This window comes from Ornithorhynchus anatinus, chromosome 1 (genome assembly GCF_004115215.2).
Source record: "Ornithorhynchus anatinus isolate Pmale09 chromosome 1, mOrnAna1.pri.v4, whole genome shotgun sequence".
NCBI classification, from domain to species: domain Eukaryota; kingdom Metazoa; phylum Chordata; class Mammalia; order Monotremata; family Ornithorhynchidae; genus Ornithorhynchus; species Ornithorhynchus anatinus.
In genome coordinates, this window is record NC_041728.1 from 49,845,470 (window position 1) to 49,861,117 (window position 15,648).

General features: G+C 40.6%; 1 protein-coding gene across 1 annotated transcript in view; it reads right to left on the reverse strand.

Annotated features, from left to right (window-relative positions):
• KCNK10 (potassium two pore domain channel subfamily K member 10) overlaps positions 1-15,648 on the reverse strand; it is a 105,467-nt gene that overhangs the window by 53,124 nt on the left and 36,695 nt on the right. The window lies entirely within an intron of this gene.

The window sequence follows — 15,648 nt, forward strand, 5'->3', positions numbered from 1 at the left end:
CTGTAAGCCCGTCAAACGGCAGGGACTGTCTCTATCTGTTGCCGACTTGTTCATTCCAAGCGCTTAGTACAGTGCTCTGCACATAGTAAGTGCTCAATAAATACTATTGAATGAATGAAAGTGTTCTGGGAGAGATGTGTCCATGTAGACACTCTGGCTCAGAGATGACTCAACAACATAAGACAAAACAAGCCAATCTCCCCTCATAGTTCACCTGAAACCAAAGCAGCACTTGAGGTGATGGTTAGGAGCATAGCTAGACTTGTCACTTTGTTCCCTCCTTTATATGTGACATTTGCAAATTCCTAAAAAAGATCATTCCGTTCATATTCTCATCTTCAAAGCTTTTTGAAGGCACTTCTCCTCCAAGGGGCCTTCCCTGACTAAGCTCTCATTTTCTCTTCTCCCACTGCCTTCTGTGCCACCCATGCGCTTAGATTTGTACCCTTTATTCACCCCCTCTCAACCCCACAGCACTTATGTAGATATCCATAATTTACTTAGTTATATTAATATGTCACCCTCTCTAGACTGTAAGCTTAATGTGGGTGGAGAACCTATCAACTTGAGAACCTGTCTATCAACTCTGTTGGATTGGATTTTCCCAAGTGCTTAGTGCAGTGCTCTGTACACAGTAAATGCTCAATAAATAAAATTGATTGATATGGCTCTTGAATCTCTTAAAATCTTTATAAAAATCAAAAATCAAAAAAATCAAAAGGAGGCCAAAGGCTAGTGCTACCAGTAACTATCTTGGAAAAATGACTTAACCTCTCTAGACCTTGGATTATCCACCTGTAAAATGGTAATAATGCTTGATCCTTCCACCCTCAAAAGAATGTTTTGAGGATGAAACAATCTATCAGTGGTATTGTTTGAACACTTAACTGTGTGCAGAGCATTGTGCTAAGTGCTTGGGAGAATGCAATACAACGGAGTTGGTAGACACGATGAACAAGACGATGTGTGATAACAGAGGTTAGCCTCCTGAAAGAAAGGCCCTGTTTAAAATCAGACTTGATTCTCCAACTGCTCCCCCTCCTTTAGCCAGCTGGCAGGTTAGCTATCATCCAACCACATAGACCATCCTCCCCAGCTCAGCAAGACATACTCTGAAAAACTATTTTAATATCCTTCAAAATCCTGGGGATGCTGCTTGTGGTTTGTAACTAAGGACGGTTTACCTGGAGCAGTGGGAAACTGAGGGCTTCCACCTCCAAGATCCATTATTTTACTTGTCTTAGCACTGTCATTTTAACTTGTTGATAAGGTTGTTTGATGTCTGCAGTTTATTGTTAGTGTTTTCTTTAATTATCCCCACCTTAAATTGTCAGCCCCATTTTGGACAGAGACTGGGATCTATTAATGGCACAGTTGGGCAGAGCATGGGCCTGGGAGCCAGAGGTCATGGGTTCTAATCCCAGCTTCTCCACCTGTCTGCTGTGTGACCTTGGGCAAGTCACTTTACTTCTCTGTGCCTCAGTTATCTCATCTGGAAAATGGGGATTGAGACTGTGAGCCCCACAAGCGACAGGGACTGTGTCCAACCTAATTTGCTTGTATTCACTCCAGCATAGTCCAGTGCCTGGCACATAGTAAGTATGTAACAAATACCATTATTACTATGAAGGAGCATGGCGCAGTGGAGCACAGGCCTGAGAGTCAGAAGATCATGGGTTTTAATCTCAGCTCCACCACTTCTCTGCTGTAAGACCTTGGGCAAGTCACTTCACTTCTCTGTGCCTCTGTTACCTCACCTGTAAAATGGGGATTGAGACTGTGAGCCCCATGTGGAACAAGGGATTGTGTCCAACTCGATTTGTTTGTATCCACCCCAGCACTTAATACAGTGCCTGGCACATAGTAAGCGCTTAACAAATACCATGATAATAATTATTATTTTTATTATCCTAGCTCTTAGCACAGTGCTTGGAACATAGGAAGCCCTTAATAAATAGCAGCATGGCTCAGTGGAAAGAGCACGGGTTTGGGACTGAGAGGTCAGGGGTTCAAATCCTGGCTCTGCCCTTGTCAGCTGTGTGACTGTGGGAAAGTCACTTAACTTCTCGTGCCTCAGTTACCTCATCTGTAAAATGTGGAGTAAAGACTGTGAGCCTCACATGGGACAACCTGATTACCCTGTATTTACCCCAGCGCTTAGAACAGTGCTCTGCACATAGTAATCACTTAACAAATACCAACATTATTATTATTATTATTATTAAATACCATTAACTAACACACTAAGTTTTGACTATTTGGTCTTCTCATTTCCTTAGCAAACTGCTTTCAAGGCAAAACCCAAGGGTTTTTGGTGGCAGAGAAATGTTTTTTCTTGGCCACAATGCAGCTAGGGGTATGACTGTATTGTCATATGCTCAGCTGACTCTGAAAATCCATTAGGAAGAATCCCACTACAACTAATAATCAAAATAATAATTGTGGTGCTTATTAAGCCCTTACTATGTGCCAAGCACTGAGGGTATGACCTGGGGAGAGGAAATTAATTGGGGAAAACCTCCGAGGGATATGGGATTTCAGGAGGGCTTTGAATTTTTATGACTCCTCATTCTCATGACTTCTCTTGACTTCTAATCCATCACTTGATACATTAGTGGAAATGGCTTAAAGGTTAAATAGGGTGAACAGTAATTGCTATCACTCTTATAGTGCTTAAAACAGTCTATGTGTTGAGTGCATACCAAATGCAAATCCCAGGAGGTTGGACACAGCTACAATCTACAATCCCTTTCTCTCATTTGAAGAGGTAGGAAGAATGGGTACTTAATTCCCATTTGACAGATGGGGAAGCTGAGGCACAAAGAAGTTAAATGACTTGCCCATGGTTACAGCAGGCAAGTGGCAGAGCTGGAATTAGAACACAGGTCCTTTGACTCCAACGACCATGATTTTTCCACTAGGGCATGCTGTGTTCCCAACCTGAAGGGAAGAGAATTAAGGTCATTAATTTAAAAATCAGACAAGCACAAATGATATAATACAGGGGAATAAATCCATCTGGCTGAACTGTAAGAAGTCCAAAAATGTGCCCAGCACACCTTAGGAATTTGGGCTTCTTTACATAAGGATTCAGGGGAGGAAGAAGGGAAGTGGGATACATTCTCAGGGGCTTCTATTTTAATACAATCTGCACCTTACTATTATGGCCATTGATTCTGGGCTGCCTCTCTCACTGGTGACATTCCATTGGCTCCCTTGCCATGCTCTATACCCTTTGTTGCTTTTAACAGGCTTGGAATGGGAGAATTCACAGATATAGTGAAGCAGTGTGGCAGGCAAGAGAATGGCGCTGGGAGTCAGAAGGACCTGGCTTCTAATTCTGGATCCATCTCTTTCCTGTGTGACCTTGGGAAAGTCACTTAATTTTTCTGTGCCTCCATTTCTTCATCTGTAAAATGGGGATTAAGACTGTGAACCCCAAGTGAGACAGGGTCTATGTCCAACCTGGTTATCTTGTGTCTTCCCCAGTGCTGTGGCTCAGTGGAAAGAGCCTGGGCTTGGGAGTCAGAGGTCATGGGTTTGAATCCCAGATCTGCCACTTGTCAGCTGTGTGACTGTGGGCAAGTCACTTCACTTCTCTGTGCCTCAGTTACCTCATCTGTAAAATGGGGATTAACTGTGAGCCTCATGTAGGACAACCTGATTACCCTGTATCTCCCCCAGCACTTAGAACAGTGCTCTGCACATAGTGCTTAACAAATACCAACATTATTATTATTAATTCAGTGCCTGGCACATACTAAATGCTTAACGAGTTCCATTAAAAAAAAATGAACACAGCATGGGTCACTCAGCCCTGCCCAAAATATGGGACCTCTCTCTGTCATTGCTCTTCAACCACATCTCCACCTGTCGTTACACCCCAGATTGAGCACTTTCTCATGTACGTGGGTATGTATGTGTTCATGTGTGTTCATGTATTCCTTCCCTAACCCCTCCAGGATATGACCCTATCCTAACCTTCCTCAGAGATCTGCCTGCCATAGAGCCAGCCCTGCTCATAGGTCACTGTTTCACTATTTGATCAATCAATCAATCATTTTATTGAATGCTTACTGTGTGCAGAGCACTATATTAGGCATTTAGGCAAGTACACTGTAACAGGGTTGGTAGACATGTTCCCTGATCACAAGAAGTTTACTATAAAAGATATCAAGAGAAATTCTCTATCCAAATAGGATTAGGGGCTTCTATGATTAATCCCAAGAAAGTGAATTATATGTGGGAAAATTATCAGGTTTAAAGCTGCCACTTCCCCCGAGGCAGTATGTATAAGCGGTATATGGCATGGTCCAAGATGATATGAATAATGTTACTGCTACTTGGTAGTGAATTGTGATTCACTTGGGAATGTCTGAATCTTTTCATATATAATCAGTATATATTTTGTGGTTATTTAATTATCTGATTCTGAATGTTTAAGAAATGGCAGATCAGCTTAGCTCATTTTACATCATGCTAACTGAACAATCTGAGTCTTTCACTCCCAACCAAGTGCACTGCTAGTATGTACCACTGGGACAAACATAAAGAATTAAATTTTAACAATCAAGTGATTGTTCTATGTCCACAGTGTTCTCTGTCCACAATAGGGCACTCTTGGGAATGTGATTTATTATTTAGGATTTATTTTTAACTTGTGGTTTCATAAATGTGCTAAAAATGAGAATCCTCTTTCCTCCTTTAGGATATCCTTAGAGGAAAAAAGGTTAACAATAAAATATGTGAGGTCGTTAATAACAGTTGGTGAGATGGGCTCACCACAACTCTGAAATGCCATTAGGGTTTGAAAGCCCACATAGGTTAACCAGAATCTGCTGATTTCCTTTCATCTTTCTACCCTCAAGTATTGAACCTAGAATAAAGGGGCATGAGACAAATTATCAGCAGCAATAGCTTAAGCAGTACAGGACTTTGTTCATTTCTTTTCCGCGTATATCATTTCATTACCCTTGCTTATGAGTCAACATTACTTCAGATTGAAATAAACATTAATGAAAGTGGGAGTACTGTGATCTTCAGGATGAGGAAGATCTGAGCTTAAAGTAATAAATATTTCCGCTGAAGCTAACAATGAAGTCATTCCCCTTTAGAGCAGAAATTGCTAAAATGTCAATTACCCTTTTCTTGAAATGGATAATGCAAAGCAGACTTCAGCTTCTATTGTCTTCTTCTATGACCAATCCAACTAATGATATATTCAGTTTATTGGAGGCTTATTGTGTTTTAATTAGTTATTGTTGAGTAACAAATCTCTAGTCTTCTTTTTTGGTTAATGAATACTTTAGGTTAAAAGGTTAATGAGTATTTTATTGGTTAATAACCATTTTAGCTTCATTCTTTGGGTGCTGGCAACCTCCCTTACATTTGTTCCCTTCCCCAGTTGGTAGCTGCAAAAAGGAAAAACTAAAATTTGACAGAAGGCAATTCCTAATCCAAAAGTTAGGGAATGCTTGGGGTAGGGATATGTGGTTTGTAACATATTTAATGGAGTGGGAAATCAAGCCAGGCTTAGGCAGAACAAGTTGAGTGAATTAACCGGCCTAGAGAAAATCTGACTTGGTATCTTCCTTCCACATGCTCCCCTTCTCTGACCCTCCCCTCCCCTGCCATCTACAGTTGTTTTGGATTCCCAGAATCCTCCACTCTTGTGCTGCAGTGCCCAGCCCAGGCCACGTTGCAGCAGAGCCGGTCCTGGGTCCTTCCATCACCCCCATCTCCCAGTACAGGAAAATTTTATTGTTCATTTGGTAGCAAGTTACTAGAAAGGTCAAGAAAGTCTTCCATGAGATATTAGCTCTCATTAACCCAAAGAGAGGCTAGCACAAAATGACCAAAGGAGGCCAAATCAGACCAAAGTCGACCAAATGACCTGTGAAAATTGTCCTACACAAGTATAAACTCCTGCTGCTCCTGCTTACTACTTCATAATAGTATAAAACAAATTTATTTTTTAAAAAGGAGGAAGAAAAGACCTTTGTCTTGGCCATATTTTAGATCTGAGCTCACTGTGCATTTTTTTCAAAACACACAGTCAATCTCAGATATTAAGTAGAAGTAGAGGGCATCATTTAAACCTGAATTCTAAAAAGCCCTCCTGAAATGCCCTTTAGAAACAGACCCGAAAAGTGATTGTAGAGGTTTTATTTAAAGGACTATTCAAAGAATGACTGTAAATACAAAATTCCAATCAGATTCTTTCTTCATTTCTAATTCTAAAAATAACCTGCTTCTTCATTCACTCTTTCCCTCCCTTTTTTATAATGATATTTGTTAAATGCTTATTATTTTACAGATGAGGTAACTGAGGCTCAGAGAACTTAAGTGATTTGCCCAATGTCACACAGCAGACAAGTGGCAGAGTCAGGGTTACAACTCAGGTACTTCTGACTCCCAGTCTCATACTCTATCCACTAGGCAACACTGCTTCTCATTTTTGGTTTCTACTTCTAGCCTCCTTTTTTCTAAAAGAGGATTGTGAAAGATTCTGAGCAGTACTTTTTCCCCTTTTTCTTCTCTCAGATAATTTCTTCTTAATTAAAAACCAGATCTAAGGAACCATTCCCTAGCAGCCCCTTTGTGAAATTCCTCTTCCTTTTTTTTTTCCTTGTTATGGATTGGTTCTAGTTACGGTCAATACTCACGTTTCCATCATTCAAGTTCTCAGAACATATCCACTCATCCTTATTTCAGATGCAGGGGTTTGTAGGAGAAAAAAAAGTCAAGTTTCTGAATGCTTTCATGGTTGTTTCCTCCGACTCCTCCATTGGATGAACTTTATAAAATGGGATGTGCCTGGAGTATTGTGACTCAGCCTTGTTAATAGCTTTCAAAAACTCAGTTTGGCCTGCAGCCCTTGCATATTTACCAACACCATCCCATTGCCCTAACTATTCTCACTCATCAGCTCCTTCTGCTCCCTGTTGCTGGCTCAGACAGCTTACAGGAAAGAGACTCAGTATTCCTTTGCAAGCATGGATTCCCCTGAAATTAATCTGAAAAATGAGAGATAGAGTTTATGAAATGCCATTTATGTTTACTGCCTGATTTTCATTATCTCCACCATCCTAATTCTGTTAGACTGCAGTCTTGTGGGCCAGGGCTTATTTCCATAGCTGTAGCCCCCATGTTGGTCCGGTAGAAAAAGTATAACTCTGGGAATCATAAGACCAAGGTTTCCAACCGAAAAGCCATCTAGGGCATTTTGCAAGGGGGACAGGCTGAACAGAAAAACTGCTGGCTAATGTGAGCAGTGAAGACTGAGTGGCTACCAAGACAACAGCCTGCTGCTGGGTGTGACACTCTGGCACAGTATTGGTACTATGCTGCACTCATTTCAGCCCTAGATGGGTCTGAAAAAAAGCAAACCCAAAAATCTTCATGGCCCCTTCACAGTTTACTGCACCCCTGCCTGCATACTTGCTCACTGCACTCCATTTCCCTGCTGGAAGATGATTTGGCAGGGCAAGAGAGTATGATTGGCTACCCCAACCACTGGGGCTCTAATTGATTTCTTTAAGAATGGCTGGCTCTTAACAGTCAGTAAGTCAATCTTATTTACTGAGCGCTTACTGTACTAAGCACTGTGGAGAGTACAGTACAACAAAATAATAGACCCATTCTCTGTCCACAACAAGCTTACAGCCCAGCAAAGGAACAGGAGAACAGGTGAACAGAACAGGGTACAGGAACAGGGGCTATCATCATCATTCATTCATTCATTCAATCATATTTATTGAGCAGTTATTGTGTGCAGAGCACTGTACTAAGCACTTGGAAGAGTACAATACAACAGTAAACAGACACATTCCTTGCTCACAACAAGCTTACAGTCTAGAGGATCATCATCATTGTCAATCAATCAATCATATTTCTTGAGAGCTCACTAGGTGCAGAATAATGTACTAAGCATTTGGGAGAGTGCAATACAACAGAATTAGCAGACACATTTTCTGGCCATAATGAGCTTAACAGTCTAGAGGGGGTCATCACGGATGGGCAGAACGAATCACTTAAATGCAAAAATCCACATTGTTCCAGGTTACTCAGAGTGAACTAAGCAACTATTGAGAGCTTAAAAGCCATTTTGGAAACCTTATTTCTATACCTAACCCTCTACTAAAGCAGTGATGATTTCCAAATGCAAGATGACAGTAGAATAGGATTAGCTAAAAAGAATATCTAAATTGCAAACTGAGTTTGGACTACTGAAATCTTGAGTATTTGAGGGCAAGTTTTCCTTTGATACTACTGTTTACCCTTTGATACAACAGTGGGGTTTGTTATAACTTCATTTGCATTTCTGTGTGTATATTGATGCCAAGTACCCTTGCTTTGTTATGCATTTTGTTATGGATTTCAAATTTTTCAGAAATGTGGTCTACACTCTATATTTGATAGTGAATATTTTCTAGAGTTCTGAATGTGTGGAAGAGAGAGAAAGAGAGTTAGGATGTAAGCAGTCAGAATCAAGAAGTAAATGCTAAGCCTTCCATGGAAGCTAGTGAAATAACCTTAGTAAAATTCCGAAGTTATCAGTATGTTTCATGCTTTCTGAATTTCAGGTGAGGATTCATTGCCTCAGGAAGACTCACTGAGCCAAATTTTCCCCAGATAGTTTGGGAGAAAGAATGTCTTCCCCTTTTGCCTCCATTCCATAGTCTTCTCTGGAATCTTACTTTGGAACAGTTGGAAAGGGAACAGTTGGGAAGGGAATGAAGCAGTTATTGCTAAACAAGCAGGACCATCCAAAGTTCACAGATGCTCTTCTGTTCTCAACCCTTCTCCTCACCAGTTTCTGTCCCCAGACCTATAGAGTATGGGCCTAGGAGTCAGCAGGACATGAATTATAATGCCACTTCTGCCACATGTCTGCTGTGTGAACTTGGGAAAGTCACTTAACTTCTCTGGGCCTCAGTTACCTCATCTGTAAAATGGAGATGAAGACTCTGAGCCCTGTGTGGGGCAGGGATTGTGTCCAAACTGATTAACTTGAATCTATCCCAGTGCTTAGAACACTGTTGGGCACATAGTAAGTACTAAACAAGAACCATATTATTATATATTAATAATATATAATTATTATTAGTCTCTTTGTTCAGATTTTCTTTCCCCTGGGTCCATGAAGTTAAACATAGTCCCTAACAAATATGTTTGAAGTTAAACTCAAAAGCAATATTCATCATTATATTAGGAGGGGTTACTTTGAGAATTACTCTAAAATGTATTCATTCATCTGCTCTCAAGCACAAATGTGGATACTCATATTATTTTTCTCTGGTCCTCTCAAGACATCTCTTTCTTCATCTTCCAAATACATGGCTGTTTTCATTATCACTTTAATTTCTGTCTGGAATAGGTTTAGGTATTTATTTCACAGTAACAAAATGAATAATATGTGGCGGTAACAAAAATGCTGATTGGAGACCAAACAATCACTGCAGGCACCATCTTATATAATGCAGATCACTTCTCACTTGATGGGTTCAGCTGTAACATAGCAATGACTTTTCTTCAGGGGAAAGAGAAATTGCATTTTTCTTTCAAAGATCTACCAATTGGCAATAATAGACTATTCATATGAACAAGTGAACTCTTTACAATCCTGAATAAGGTACATCACCTGTAGAATTATTTATGGCTGAAACTATCTGCACAAATGCTTATCATTTCAGAAAGTTATTCATGTTTTTGAATAGTGTTTTAGAATATTACAGCCATATTCTGCTGCATTTAAAATTATTTGGACAAAGTTTTTTCAGGAAGATTAAGGACAAGCAATATCCTAGTGCTTAAATGCTAAATGATATTCTGTTCGTTTAAAAAATCCCTGACTAGGTCAAAAATTTTTTTTTAAATGTTTAATTATCCTTCAAAGACTGCCTGAAAGTTGATCTGTGGTGGTCAAATTTTATTTGGACCAAGTGGCACTTTATCCTTTAATAATAATCGCAGTGGAGCTGGCCTTTTATTTTCAAAGATGATGCTGCCAGCAGTGAGACTACATCCTCTAACAATAATCCATAATGTCAAAAATGTCTTTTCTGGCATAAGAATCATTCAACTTGCAGAGAGCATATGTGTGTGTGTGTGTGTGTGTGTGTGTGTGTATTTACTGAAATGAGGTTAAACTTTATTCTGAAGTTTTTGACGATCTACACTATTAATCAATGAATTGTACTTATAGAGCACTTTCTTTGTTCAGAGCACTGTACTAAGTGCTTGGGAGGTAAAACACAACAATATAATCAGCACATTCTCTGCCCACAATGAGCTTAAAAAATTACCTGGACAATTCAAATTAAAAATTATACTTTGTCCTCAATTGCCTAGGTGTTTCAAGAGAAAAGATCCTTCGTTCTGGTCTTAATTATCCAGGTGGTTTGGTAGTGTAGACCTATTTTATATGTCAAGTTTAAGTAGCAGTTTAATCCAAGCACATAATTGAGAACCTATTTTTCTAGCTTAAGATCAATAAGAGAATCAGGGTGGCTTCAGCGTAGGCATGGGAGTCAGAGAACCTGGGTTCTACTCCCAACTTCACCACTTGTCTGCTGAATGACCCTGAACAAGTCACTTAAACTTCTCTGTGCTTCAGTTACCTCTTCAGTAAAATGGGGACTAAGACTGTGAGCCCCATGTGGGACAGGAACTTTGTCCAACCTAATTATCTTGAATTTTTCCTAATGCTTAGTACAGTGCCTGGCAGATAGTAAGTGCTTAACAATTACCACAGACAAAATAGAGGGAGGCCCCATTAGCAAATAGACTTTTCCATTAAATGAGCCAACCTTCCAGAATCAACAGGAACACTCTTCTCTATTGCTGAGGCCTTGAGAAAAATTGCCCAAAGGAGCCAAGGAGACAAAAATAAAAAGATAGAAAACCAGTGTCCTTGCCTTTGGCATTGCCTAATACCATCATGTCTGGCATAGCATAGCATAGCAAGAGTCCCTTTATTCAATCTTCATGTGCTCTTCTACCTAATTCTCCTCCCTCCCCTACTCAACTGCTCTCTGACTTGAGAGAAAAAAAATCTCCAACTGAATTTTTTTTTCCAAAACTGCTGCTGCTGATATAGTTATTCCCCAAGCACCTGAATTCGGACAAAACAGCTAATATTGCATTTCCTCTTAAGATGAACCTTTAAAGGAAATATATTTTGCTGTTCTTTGGACCTTACCAGATTCTGAACTCTTATAGAATGAGCTTCCAGAGGTAAAACCTATACCTTCTCATCTTGAGGTAGAGTTTGAGGGACTCCCTTCTGGGAACAGAAACAATTGGATGCTCAATCTGGGAATTGAACCCAATCAATCAATCATGTTTATTGAGGGCTTACTGTGTGCAGACCACTGTATTAAGCACTTGGGAGAGTACAGTATAATATAGTTGGTTGACACTTTCCCTGCCCACAAGATTACAGTCAGGAACTTCTTAATGTGTCAGACCACAGTGTCTCTCATCATGTTTCCTCAAAATGGGTTCATGTCCAAATTCCCTACAGAAACCAAACCCATAGTCAAACAGCAGGCAGGTGTTTTGGCGGGGGGAGGGTTTGGAGGAGGAGATTGAAATGATGGGATAAACCCTTTCCACTCAGAGTTGCCTTTCCATCCCTGACTTCAGTCCAATCTAGAGGACCTGATCTCAATTTAATGAGATGATGGCGAAACAAATTACATATAGTGAAAGTGGATGGAGGGTTATGGCAGGAAGTAATACAAATAAATTTGTATGCATTAGCTGACTAAATAAGTACATGTAGAAATGAATACGTAAATAAAAATGTACTAGTGCTCAGGCTAGGTACAGAATATCAGTGGTAAGCACAGGGGTTGGATTGGCACAAGTGAGGCTTATTTCATAAATCTAAAAAGGCTTACTGGAGGAAGTGTGATGCTTTGAAGATAGGGAAAGTTGAGGTCTGGCCGACTGGAAGTGAGAAAGAGTTCCGGGCAGGAGGACCAGCAGAAGTCATGAATTGGAGGGTGGGAGAGTTGAGAGTGAGGGGCACTTAGGAGGCGCAAAGAATGTGAACTAAGGAGAATATGGTAAAGAGAGCATATGAATTGGATGTCTATTATTAGAACACTTATATGTAAGCAGGTGAAGTGAGCCTCTGAGTTAAGTGAACCTATATGTAACATGTAACAGAGCCTATAAGTAAGCTGGAGAAAGTTGATGAAATGCCTTAAACAACATGCTTGTTTTAAAGGAAGAAAGCAGCCATCGGTGGATTTGAGAAGTGGAGGGATGTATGCCAAGTGACAATTCAAGAAAATGATCCATTGGGGAGTATGGACTGTAAGGAAGTGGGGCTGGAGGTGGGGAGACTAGTGAAGAGTCTAATAAAATAGTCTAGCCATTTTATGAAAGGACCTTGAGACATACTGGAGGTTTTTGGGTGGAGATGAAAGGGCAGTCCTGGGAAATGTTAAGGAGTAAAAATGGACAAGATTTAGCAATTGATTTTATGTGAGGGCTGAAAGACCTCTGAACTGATACCCGTGGTGGTGGTAGTAGTAGTAGTAATTGTATTTTTTGAGCACCTCCTGAGTGTAATTCTGTGTACTAATGCTTGGGAAGTACAACAAATGGACTAGACTCCTTCCCTACCTACCCCCTTCCTGAGGCTTGTATTCTAAAGGTGGAGGTGAACACAGAAGTATTTGCAAGAGCTGGAACAAGAAGAAATTCAATGAAATAGTCGATCAAGTAGTCGTAGGTGAGGAGAGCCAGTAAGTCAGGTGGGAAATGTTGGTGGGGAGCCTTGGAGCCAATAATAAGACTGACACCGTGGGAGGTGGCTAACCATTTGAGGATTTTGAGAATTATTCAGAGACCCATCAGAGCCATGATAGACTACGTGATTATTCACAGTGAGCATGCACTCAAGCATAGCTTTCAAGTCAGTGTACTCATGGTCGTCAAAACCCAAAAGGTGACTGTAGCAATTCCTGTGTGCTTTCTGTCTTCAAAATTTGGTGCTTTAGAGAAAAGCCATTTTTCCAGATTTGGAAATGACTTTTTAGTTAAATCATCCCAATGAACACCCTAAAGCAATTATGTACTCCACCACATTGTCAAAATTATTTCCATGACCTCATTTACATATGTAGTATTACAGAGACTAATATGAAAGTGCATCAATCATTTTCACCCCATGTGATGAGCTTTTAAAGACTGTTTAAGGCTTAGTGTAGGGCTGATTCTAGATAGGAATGTGTAAAGCAGGGAAAGGTGGATTAGAATTGAGGGATTTTTTTGGTGTGCATGGGGAAAAGGGATGGAGAAATGCAGTTTGTACTATTTAAGAGGCAAGGTGATTATAAGTATTTTCATATCACCTCAGAACAATTAAGTTCTCTGGTGATTATTGCTCAGGAGCAGCAGTATAATAATAATGTTGGTATTTGTTAAGTGCTTACTATGTGCAGAGCACTGTTCTAAGCGCTGGGGTAGATATAAGGGAATCAGGTTGTCCCACGTGGGGCTCACAGTCTTAATCCCCATTTTACAGATGAGGTCACTGAGGCACGAAGAAGTTAAGTGACTTGCCCAAAGTCACATAGCTGACAAGTGGCAGAGCCGGGATTCCAACCCATGATCTCTGACTCCAAAGCCCGTGCTCTTTCCACTGAGCCATGCTGCTTCACATATGTTCCTGTAGCATAACATATCCACGCCATAGCCATAACTGTTAGACCCATTTTGTTTGGGCATTAAAAAATGGTTAGAATCTATGGTATAACCTAAAATAGAAGCATGAAATGAGCAAAAATCTATAGTAGCCATGATGCTGAATATATCTGGGGCTGCTTTAGGTTATGGGATTGGAAGTTGCTAGGGAGATCATCCATCTGGTTTAAAGAGGCAGCATGGCTAAGTGGAAAGAGCTCAGGCATGGGAGTCAAAAGTCATGGGTTCTAATCCTGGCTGCACCACTTATCAGCTGTGCAACTTTGGGCAAGTTACTTAACTTCTCTGTGTCTTGGTTACCTCATCTGTAAAATGGGGATTAAGACTGTGAGTCCTTCGAGGGACAACCTGATTACCTTGTATTTACCCCTGATCTTAGAACAGTGCTTAGCACATAGAAAGTGCTTAACAAATACCATCATCATCATCATTATTATTATACTGGGTTGTCCAATTTTCAGCCGATCTGTCCTTTCTCAGGTCAGTAACAGTGTGTTTTGGTATTCTTGAGTGTCATTAGTGACCACCTTATACATTTCCCAGTGCTCACCTTGGAAAGAGTCCATTGGTGGTCACTCACGGCCCAGTTCTGAGTTCCCTTCTAATTTCCATCTACATCCACTCCCTTGGAGAACTTATTCCTTGCCCTGGCTTCGACTAACATCTCCATGCAGATGATTCCCAAATAGACCTCTCCAGCCCTAAGCTTTCCTCCTTCTCTACAGTCTCGTATTTCTTCTTGCCTTCAGGACATCTCTACTTGAATGTCATGTTGACATCTCAGCCTTAGCAAAACAGAACTCCTCCCCCTTTTTTTTCAACTTTATCTGTTGGGTGTTTATACAAACTAATCTGGTTGGACACAGTCCACGACCCATATGGAGTACACAGTCTTAATTTCCATTTAAACACTGTACTCCCTTTGAGTTTCCTATCACTATAGGCGGCCCACCATCCTCCCTGTCTTGGCACTACCCTCGACTCATCTATCTAATTCAACCCACATATTCAATCTGTCACCAAATCCTGTCATTCCCACCTTCAGAATATCACTAAAATCTATGTTTTCTTCTCCATCCAAACTGCTACCACATTGATCCAAGCACTTATCCTATACTGCCTGGACTACTACATCAGTCTCCTTGCTGACCTTCCTTTCTCCTGGCTCTCCCAACTCTAGTCCATACTTCACTCTGCTGCCCAGATCATTTTTCTAAAAAAACTATTCAGTCTCAATTAATTGATTGACTTATTGATGTTACCCCACTCCTCAAAATGGTTGCCCATCCATCTCTGCATTAAACAGAAACTCCTTACCATTGGCTATAAAGCACTTACTCACCTCGCCCTCTCCTATCTTACCTCACTGATTTCTGACAATAACCCACCCTGCTTACTTCATTCTTCTAACACCAACTTTCTCATTGTACCTCAACCTTGTCTATCTTGTTGATGACCCCCTCAACCTTATCTATCTTGCCGGTGACCCCTCACCCATATCTTCTCTCTGGCCTGGAACTCCCTCCCTCTTCAGACCTGAAAGACGATCAACTCTCCCCTGCTTCATAGACGATTTGTAGCACATTCAAGAGGTCTACAAGAATAAATAAATACAAGAAGAAATAAGAGCCCTCATTTCCCCTATTCCCTCTCCCTTCTGAGCCACCTTTGCAATTAGATTTGTATCCTTCATCCTTTCCACCCTCAGTCCCACAGCCCTTACATACATACATGTAATTTATTTTAATATCTCTCTCTCCCTATGTAATGTTCTTGTGGACAGGGAACATGTCCACCAAATTTATTATCTTGTACACTTCCAAGCACCTGGCAAAGTACTCTGCACACAGTAAGTGTTCAATAAATTCAGTTGATTGATTAAAAAGTGACTTGTCAGGACAGGCCTCTTCTCTTGTCCCCACTTCC